The sequence below is a fragment of the Tenrec ecaudatus genome, chromosome 4, assembly GCF_050624435.1.
Source record: "Tenrec ecaudatus isolate mTenEca1 chromosome 4, mTenEca1.hap1, whole genome shotgun sequence".
NCBI classification, from domain to species: Eukaryota; Metazoa; Chordata; class Mammalia; order Afrosoricida; family Tenrecidae; genus Tenrec; species Tenrec ecaudatus.
The window spans coordinates 101,103,175-101,113,388 of record NC_134533.1 but is presented as its reverse complement, the minus strand read 5'-3'; positions in this window follow the sequence as shown (position 1 = coordinate 101,113,388).

The window sequence follows — 10,214 nt, the reverse complement described above, 5'->3', positions numbered from 1 at the left end:
TTATCCTTCATAGACTGTAACAAGGTAACGTCCAGTCAAGAGAAATTTCTCTTCTGCATATTTGCCTTTTGTTCCCCTGATATTTAATTATATTGTATCTATGTGATAACTGGAAGGATGCTTTTGAGAGGGAGACATCTTAGCAAAATAAAGTTGTTTTGAAGGAAATGCTTACCATTAGAGACAAAGCACAGACCCAAAATTGGCATTTCCAGCTAAAGTTGTGTGAGACCTACAGTTGCATACTGGTGCTGCATTTCTTCCTTTTTGTCACATGGAATGCTGTGGGAAATTTGAAGAAGAGAAAATAATTGAAGATGTCATTTTTGCACTTGATTTCACTCTTAGCAGCTCTTCCTTATAAATTAGCAGGAATGCCTTTTTTCCTTTGATAGCCTACAATGATCAAAAGTGGGTGGAGGAAGAATTTTGCTAGAAGACCGCGGCCTCTCGGGTCAGGATGCTAGTAGCCTGCACAGCGGAGGCACTCTTTTAGAATCAAGTAAGGAGAATCGAAGAACCACTATTTTTTTCCTCTTTCAATTTTAATGCATTAACAATTTCAGATCAGTTTTGGTTAGTGCCATTTAGCCAAGAGGAAGGACAGAGAGCCGAATTAAGATTGAACATCATAGTGGGACTGGAGGAAAATAGAAGGAAATAAAGAATTGGGAGGCAAAAGACGGTTACAGAGGTATAAACATAGGTATAGACCAGTGTAAATATATTAATATATAACAGTCGGGATATAGATCTATGTACATATATTGATAGGTTAAGTATTAAGGTAGCAGACAGACATTGGGTCTCTATTCAAGTCCTCACTCAACACAAGAACACTTTGTTCTAATAACCTGGCACTCTGTTGTTTACCTTCCAGACAATTGCAGAAGACGAAATGGGTGTGTAAGCTAATGTGGTGAAGAAAGCTGATGGTGCCCGGCTTTTACAAGATATAGTATCTGGGATCTTAAAGGTTTAAAGTTAAACAAGCAGCCATTTAGCAGGGAAGCAATAAAGCCCATGTGAAAGAAGCACACCAACCACCCGTCTGATCACAAGGTGTCGACGGGATCAGGTAAAAAGCATCAGAAGACTCCAACATTACCCATTAGCCCACATGTCCAACACCAACCCACACGGTCCTCCTCCATCTCACAAACGCACACGGAGATGCCGCCTGCAGGAGGAAAGCTGAATCAGTGAATGTGTAAGCATCTCAGCACTGGCAGGGTCTCCACACAGGTGCTCCAGCACCCAGGCTGCATCGGGGTAGGTCCATGTGGCTTCTCCTCAGGGATGTTTTGCAGGAAGTGAGCCTTGCCAGCTGAAGCAGGAAACTGCTAAGGCAGCTGCACCCTGGTCCGACCATCCACAAGCAAGAGACCCGAGAACTAGAAAGGCAAGACTCACCGAGCCATTTATCTCTCCGCCCTTCAATTAACCCCACATGTGTTTATTGGTCAGGTTGGCACAATAAACTTTATCAAGGGAGGTGGGGGAGGGACGCTAAAACTGAGCATGATCGCACAGTTCATTTCAAAGGCGATTTCATCCTGGGGCTGGGGGTGATGCTCTAAGATAGATGTGGTGATTATATAATTTCTCTTGATATGATTGCACACTGGAACTCCTCAATTGTATGATGTGTAAATTACGTGCCAAAAAATGATGAGGGGGGAAAAAAACTGCCGAGGCCAGGAGACCATGAAACGGAACGGAGGAGCAGTGCTGAGACTGTGAGACTGTGAGGTCAAGCAGCAGACTGATTTCTTGGCCCCTGAAGGCAGATGCTAAGGGATTTATTGTGTGGTTGAGAGGCTGAAGACTAGAGAGAGACTTGACTGAGGAGAGGAGTTGGCTATGGACCAAGGACTGGCGTATCTTTACTGTTTTCTGATTCTGGTTTATAGTACTCTGTTAGCTTCCCTAAGAAGTCCCCTGAATTTTGATCATTGTGAGTTCTGTGTAACCACTGAGATGGATTATTGAATCCAGCAGCAAAGTAGAGTGCTATAGAAGAAGGGTTGGTTTCAGAGAGGTAAATAAAGACAGATGGACGGTCCAAGCCCTGCCTTGTGGCAATTAGCTTTGTGTTTATGTGGGCTTAGATTCTCCCTGGGTTAGCCAGAGGAGGTCAGAGATGGCCTCTGTGGGGTTCACTCAGGTACCCCTTGCACTGAGATGTTATGAGATTAAAATGAGAAACAAGAGGGAGCATGTAAAACACTTATGATAGAGTCCACTTTCAGGGTTCCATAGATGTCAGCTATTATTATTAGTTCATTCTTATTCCTTTCCCTCTATGATGTCTGTTTTGCGATCAAGATAACTCATAGTTTATAATAAAAAGTTCAAGAAACCACTACACTAAAAATAAATCAGTAAGAATATATATATATATATTTTTTTTTAAAAAGGTCTAGTCATCTATCAGTGGCCATCAAATTTATGCTTTGCAATATAAATAGCATCTTATTAGAATTTTTCCAGCATAGAGTATTTCTCTGGTCAAAACCCATGCTGCTTTCTTCTTCTTGAACACAAAGCTACCTTGATCATATTTCCTAATCTCCATTTTAATATGTGTGGCCATGAAATTGAGTTTCAGACAAGGAGGTGTGAAAGGAAGTGATAAACACCTCTTGGAGGGCAGCCCATGAATATTATCTCAGAAGGCAAGTTGGTAGCTATTTCTTCCCCCTTCTGACTGGGTGAACAGCCTCCGGGCTCCACACACCTGGGCTCTGGAAAGACCATGTAAAGCAGAGCGTTTTGCAAACATGGTCACCTGAACAGCACTATTAATTTAGGGAGAAACAGATCACAGAAATCGGGTTTGCTAACTTCTGCGGTGAATTAACTCATTAAAATTTTCTAGATAGAAAAATTATAGAACAAATTTGAGGTGGTGTGACTTTGTATGTGATTTCCCCATTCCACATCCTTAAAGGGAGAAAGATGAGGCTTTCTATCCCATAAACAGTCTCAGAAACTCTAAGGGGGCAGTTCTACCCTGTCCTATGAGGCCTCTAGGATTGACATTGACAGTGAGAGACAGATGCCCTAAAATAACATTGCCACCTAGTCTATTCTGACATAGTGGATCTCTAAAGGACAAAATACAACTGCTGGTAATGGTCATCAGGTCAGTTATAGGCACAGAAGGATGAAATGTTGCCTGGCCCTGCACCATCCCCATCGAGCCTTCCAGGCTTCCCCCTCATTGCAGTCGCTGGCTGCATCCATCCAGCTCCGTGGGAGTCTGCTTCTCCTTCACTGTGCTCCCCGAAACACCATATCTTGCTTAGGAACTGGTCCCTCCTTTCAGCATGCCCAAATTATGTAAGATGAAGTCTTGCCATCCTTGCCTCTGAGTAGCACTCTGGCTTTCCATCTTCCAAGACAGATTTTGATCTTTTTAGCAATCCATTGCATTTTCAATATTCTTCTCCAGGAGCACAGTCCAAAAGAATCCATTCCTCCTTTTTCTTCTTTATTCAGTGTCTAACTTTCACATGGATATTAGTCAACTGAACATTACAATGACTTTGTTTTCCCAACTTCATACTTCACCCATTCCAATTTCTGATTAGCCACCATTTGCATGTTTGCTTCTATTTCGCCTGACCTTGAGCTGTACCCCGTCAGCAAATAAAGACCCCAAAGGCTGTATTTCCACAGGTTTACCCAACTCCTCTCACCACATTCAACTACTCGCTGAGAAATCAGCTCCGCTGTGGTCACAGCTCGAGAGGCTTCCTACGCAAGGGGCCCCTCCTCCAGCACTGCCGCTGAAGACGTTGTGTTCCACTGCACCAGGCCCTCAGTATCAGACAATGGGTCAAAGCTGGGCATACATTTTTTTCTGTAGCTCCTTCCTTCGAAGTGGGAATCCAAGTCCATCTTGGTTGTCTGTTAATCTGGAAGTTCAGTTGACGCCTGTTCATTTTGGGTGACTGTGCTGGCAGCGTAGCTCCAGCGACGTGGGTTCTAACATCTCAGTAACATATGAGTCACCACACTACAATGAACAGACAGACAAGTGGGGCCAGTGCTCCTTAGAGAACTGTGATATCATATTCTATTTACATTTATTCTGGGTTTGGTTATTTATATTGGGCCATATACTCTGCGTGATGCTTTCTGGTCTTTGTCCCAAAGCTCTGAATGTAAATTATATCTTTATGTCTCCTTAGAAATTATTTATTGAGAATTAAGTGAAAGTTTACAGAGCAAATCATTAGTGTCACATTCAACAAGTATCAAACCTCCAATTGTCTTGTCTTACTTCAGCATTCCCTCATGACCATCTCCCCTTGTTAAATATTGTTTTCCCTTTCTCCCAAATGACACCGGTGTATCCTCTAGCCTTTGCCTCTCCTTCCACCGTCCCCCCTGTCACCGTCAGGAGCCAAGGAAGATTGTTTCATTTAATAAGAACATCTTTTCTTGAATTGTAAGCAGCGGTCCCATACAATATTTGTCCCTTTGGTTTAACTTCTTTCACTCAGCATTATGTCCTCCAGGTTCATCCATAGCATGAGGTTTCTCACAGATTTATCATTCGCTCTGACACTTTTAAATCTACCTTTGTATCAAGATTTTTCACCTATATTAAATGGCAATATCCAATTATTTTCTTCCTTCTTCGGAAGTTTGACTGGTGAGTCATTTTCCTCATGTATTGTAGTGTTCTGAGAAGTCTGTCACAATCCTAGCATTCCCACAAATCTCATAATTTTTTAAGCAGAACTTTTGTATAATGAGTAATTTTAGAATGGTGCGTATTGAATTTTCATAGACACAGCTTTATTGAGTGTGAGCCGTTATATCCTTTGGAGTATCAATGTTACAATAGTTTGTCAACTCTAGTTTGAACAAATACTTAACTGAGATCCTTTCTACACAAAGCTTAGAATATTTGCGTACAGTGCCATTTGAAGCAGAGTGGCACAGGAGTTCTGTGACTTCCAATAGATGCTTACGTCTCTGTTACCACATCTGTCAAATAGGCATGACGAGAGCATGCTCTTATTGTTTTGTTGTGCTGTCCACAGTATAAGATGTGCAATTCTTAGGTCAGTGCGAGTATTTTCTGTTACCCAAGCCTTTTAATTGCAATTACCCTTGGTTTGAATGTCAGACAAAGCATGTGTTTCTTCCTCAGTAAAACACAGTTAATACCTTACTGCCATTGTCCTTGGGAGGTTTATCAGATTTTTTTTCCGTTTTTTTCATATTTTTTTTATTTTAACAATTTATTGGGGCTGATACAATTCTTTTCACAGTTCATACATATACATACATCAATTGTATAAAGAACATCTGTACAGTCTTTGCCCTAATGATTTTTTTCTCTTTTCTTCTTTTACATTTTATTAGGGACTCATACAACTCTTACCACAATCCATACATATACATACATCAATTTTATAAAGCACATCCATACATTCCCTGCCCCAATCATTCTCAAGGCATTTGCTCTCCACTTAAGCCCCTTGCATCAGGTCCTCTTTTTTTTCCCCCTCGCTCCCCATTCCCCCCTCCCTCATATGCCCTTGGTAATTTATACATCGTTATTTTGTCATATCTTGCCCTATCCGGAAAGCTGATGGTGCCCGGCTATCAAAAGAGATAGTGCCTGGGGTCTTAAAGGCTTGAAGGTGAACAAGCGGCCATCTAGCTCAGAAGCAAATAAGCCCACATGGAAGAAGCACACCAGCCAGTGCGATCACGAGGTGCCCAAGGGACCAGGTATAAGGCATCATGCAAAAAAAAAAAAAGATATAAGTGTGTGTGTATATATGTATATATATATCATATTAAATGAAGGGGGAAGTGCAGAGTGGAGACCCAAGGCCCAAGTGTCGGCCAATGGAGAGCCCCTCATAGAGGGGTTTAGGAGAGGAGATGGGTTAATTAGGGTGTGAGGTAGTATCGATGAAGAACACAGCTTTCCCCCAGATCCTGGATGCTTCCTCCCCCCAACTACCATGATCCGAATTCTACCTTGCAGGGCTGGATAGCACAGAGGCTGTACACTGGTACATATGAGGGTTGGAGGTACAGGGAATCCAGGGTGGATGATACCTTCAGGACCAAGGGTGTGAGGGACGATGCTGGGAGAGTGGAGGGTGAGTGGGTTGGAAAGGGGGAACTGATTACAAGGATACACATGTGACCTCTTCCCTGGGAGAGGGACAGCAGAGAAGGGGGGAAGGGAGACTCCGGATAGGGCAAGATATGACAAAATAACGATGTATAAATTACCAAGGGCATATGAGGGAGGGGGGAATGGGGAGGGAGGGGGAAAAAAAAGAGGACCTGATGCAAGGGGCTTAAGTGGAGAGCAAATGCCTTGAGAATGATTGGGGCAGGGAATGTATGGGTGTGCTTTATCAGATTTTTAAGAGGGGACTTGAAACAGTTTGTGGAAAAATTAGCTTTGAGTTCCATTTTTACATGACTGTTTTGAAGCCACTTCATATATTAAAGCTGATTATATATACAGGTAAGGAGACTGAATAATATTCAAACATTTAAGAAGGGCAGCATAATTTTGGTAGAACTGCCTGTAACTCTTTAAGGGAATAAAAAACCTGGTCTTTCCTGAAACAGCTGTTGAGTTTGAACTACTGACTTTGCAGTTAGAAGGTCAATGTGGACCCACCACTTCATGAGAGAGGGGGAGTGAAAATGAGAAAGACCTTCTAAGAGATTGATTGATACACTGACAGGAGCAATGCGCTCAACCCTAGTAACAAATGTGAAGATGGCGCAGGTCTGGGCAATGGTTCATTTTGTTGTATGATGGGTCACTGTGAGTCAAAACTGACATGATGACACCTACCAGCAAAACCACATCTGCTGGCCTTCTGTCTGTTCTTTGGAGCCTTGTTTTCAAGCAACATCTATAGCATGCATTGAATATCTTTGATACCGTTGGTTCTTGATTATATGCGACCTCCTGAAATAGTTGGAATTGGATCAATTCTGTTGGGTACAATGATTTTATTCTATCTTCTTTGAGGCTTGCTATATCCTTCAATATGTTGCCCATAGAAACCTTCAGTAATGAAGTTTCAGACTTGAATTCTTCAGTTCTTTAAGGTTGAGACACTGTCATACTTTTGGTACAGTTGAATTACTTGGTAAGACTTATCTATCCCTAGTCTTTGTCACCCCCACCAAATGACAAGGTGGTAGCATGAAAATAGGGTGAGCGAATCAGCAGCACAATCATTGGTCAGTTCTGTCATTCCACTGGATGCAAAATGTATACTTTATATTATAAAGCAAGTCATCTCATAAATAATAAGGGGCCAATCTCATGAGCATCGAGAAAGAAGAGCTTGCAGGGGAATGTGTCTAAGATTTCAACAGAGAATATGGGGTGGCAGCAGAGGCAGCAGTGCTGAGACAAGAGCTTGAGACAAAGGGCAGGTTTCCCGGACCACAGAATGAAGAAAGCTGAGAGCGTTTGGACAGAAGACTGGGGTGGAGTGTGGGTACCCTTGGGACACTTATCTGTATTAAGGAGATTTGTAAAAATTGCCTGGCTGGGTAGAGGTCCTGGGACCATGTGGCAGAAGGAGGAAGCCTGTAGGCAGAGTTAGATGACATTCTGGAAGCTAAAAAAATGTATCTTTAATATTTCTGGTCCTGAGTTATAACTTGCTATCTTGCTTACCAATCCCTAATAATAGTATTGTCTTGTGTTATTTGTTGCTATTTCAATGGATTATCAAACCCAGCATAGAATTAAGGTGCCATGGTAGAGATGGATGCTGTCAGGGTAAATGATGTTGAAAGGAAGAGCTGTGTCTTACTTCTGCTTCATAGAAATTGGTCTTTGATTGATGTGAAATTGGGGTCTCTATTCTCTTTGGAAGGGCAGAGAAGGTCAGATGCTTTGTCTTCTGATTGGAAACACCTTTTGGAATCTTCTGATAAACTTTTACTTCATTTTTTTTCTGTTCACGTTAACCAAACAGTACCATTGAGTTGATTACAACTGATAGCTACACTATAGGACAGAATATAACTGTCCTTATTGGTTTCTGAGACTGTAAATCTTTACAGAAATCAAAAGACTCTTCTTTCTCCTGTGGTGAGACCTATGGTTTCAAACTGCCAGCCTTGCAGTTGGCAGCCCAACCTGCAGCCTGCTACACCATTGGGCATTACGATGTTCACTTCTCTTCTATACAATCAAGAGCAATTTCCAGTCTCTTCTGGCATGCATCTTTTTTGTTTCTTCCTTGTCCGTTTAAAGATCTTTTTCCTTCTTCATGTATGATGGTGATTAATCATTTGTGCTCAGTGTGTCAAATTTATGTTTGAGATGGTCTCTGAATTCAGATAAGATATTCCCCAAGTTTTACATCGACTCTTGTGGACTTGTTTTAATTTTTATTTTAGCTTCAACTTTAACTTATATATGGATAATTGATGTGTGGCCTGTTCTGCAGTTGATCCTTGACCTTGTTCTGATGGATAATACTGCGCTTCTCTACGTGTTCTTGGCAGAGCTATAGCCTGTTTGATTCCTGTGTATTCAATGGAGTGTGGTCCACTTGTATTGTAGTGGATTGTGTCGTTGTGTTAACAAAAGGTGTTTTCAATGATTGAACTTAGCAAAATTCTGGCGTGTGAATGTTAGTATGGTTTCCATCATCAAAGACATATTTTGCAGCTACCAATTCTTTTTCTTTGTTTTCAATTCTGTCATTCCTATCATCAGTGATTATCAATACAACATGACTGCGTGTTTGCCCAATTTCAGCCTGCGGAAGTTGGTAAAAGTCCTTAACTTCTTAATTATCTTCCTTACTGGTTATGTGAAATTTGAATAAGAGTCCTGTTAAATGGTATCCCTCATCTGCATATAGATGTTTTCCTATTATTGATGGCATTGGATCAGGATAGATATCGACATGTTCGTTTTTGGTGATGAATATGAAGCAGTTTGTTTTCAATGCATAATTCTAGCAAACGAAACTATGTGGTTAGGTGGCTATAGCGTCAGCAACTTTCAACTCATTAATGTCTAGGATATTGATCTTCTGTTCCATTTTAGTTTTGATGAATCCTAATTTTCCTAGGTCCATACTTCCGCATTCCATATTACAATTATTAATGGATGTTTGTAGCTGTCTGTTTCATTTTGAGCCATGCCACATCAACATATGAAGGTCTCAAAAGCTTTACTAAAATTTTCTCCTGCCCATGAGTCAATTTAAAATCATACAGACGCTCTAGAATAGAGTAAAACCGCCCTTTAGGATTGCAAGATTGTGGATATTTGCTGAAGCATCCACCATAATTTCCCGACAGAGTGACTGGTGAATCCAGCTGCTAACTTTGTGGTTGGCAGCCTGACTCCACCCACTATGCCGCCGGGATCCCCGAAAGTTTTACTCCGTCCACGTTCCCTCCTAGTAATTAGGAGCGACTCTACTTTGATGATGTCGTTCCTCCCCAATTTCATTTTAAGTGTCTTTCAACTCAAGGCCCTCATCTGCCAGTAATACATCAGATAATGTTCTGCTGAATATTTATTAGGTTTACACAGACTTTTTTTCAAAAGTAAATTGCCAGGTCCACCCTCCTGGCAGATATATATATATATATATCCTCAGTAAGATGGTTTACATGCATATTAAAAAGTAATGGGAAAGCATGCTATCTATCAAATTGATAAGGATTTAATAATTGTGTGCATTATTGGAAAGAAGAGTGAGATGGAAAGTCTCAAATTTCCTGGTAGGAGTCAAATAGGTATTACTTTACTGGAAAACAGTTTTATTAATTACATCTGTGGCTTAATAAATATTTATAATTTTACACCTAATATTTCCAATTCTAGGAATTTATGCTCAGAGAAAAGTTGGACAAGTGTATGTATGTACAAAGATGTTGATACATCAATATTTTTGTTTTAATTAGTTAGTGAAATAACCTAAATATCCAATCTGAGGAGATAATTGTATTAGAATTTTTCAGGACTTGCCGAAATAATAGTGGTGCTTCAAAGATTAGTTAATGAGACATGAAGCAGTCTCAGAAATATCAGGAGCATTTCTACTCGGGCCTATTGGTATCACTCTGAGTCATATTTGTTTTTGCTAGTGGGAACCAGGGATATCTCATTAAAGTTTTGCTTTGACTTGAGGTTTTCTAATTACTAATGAAATTGTGCATCTTTGTAT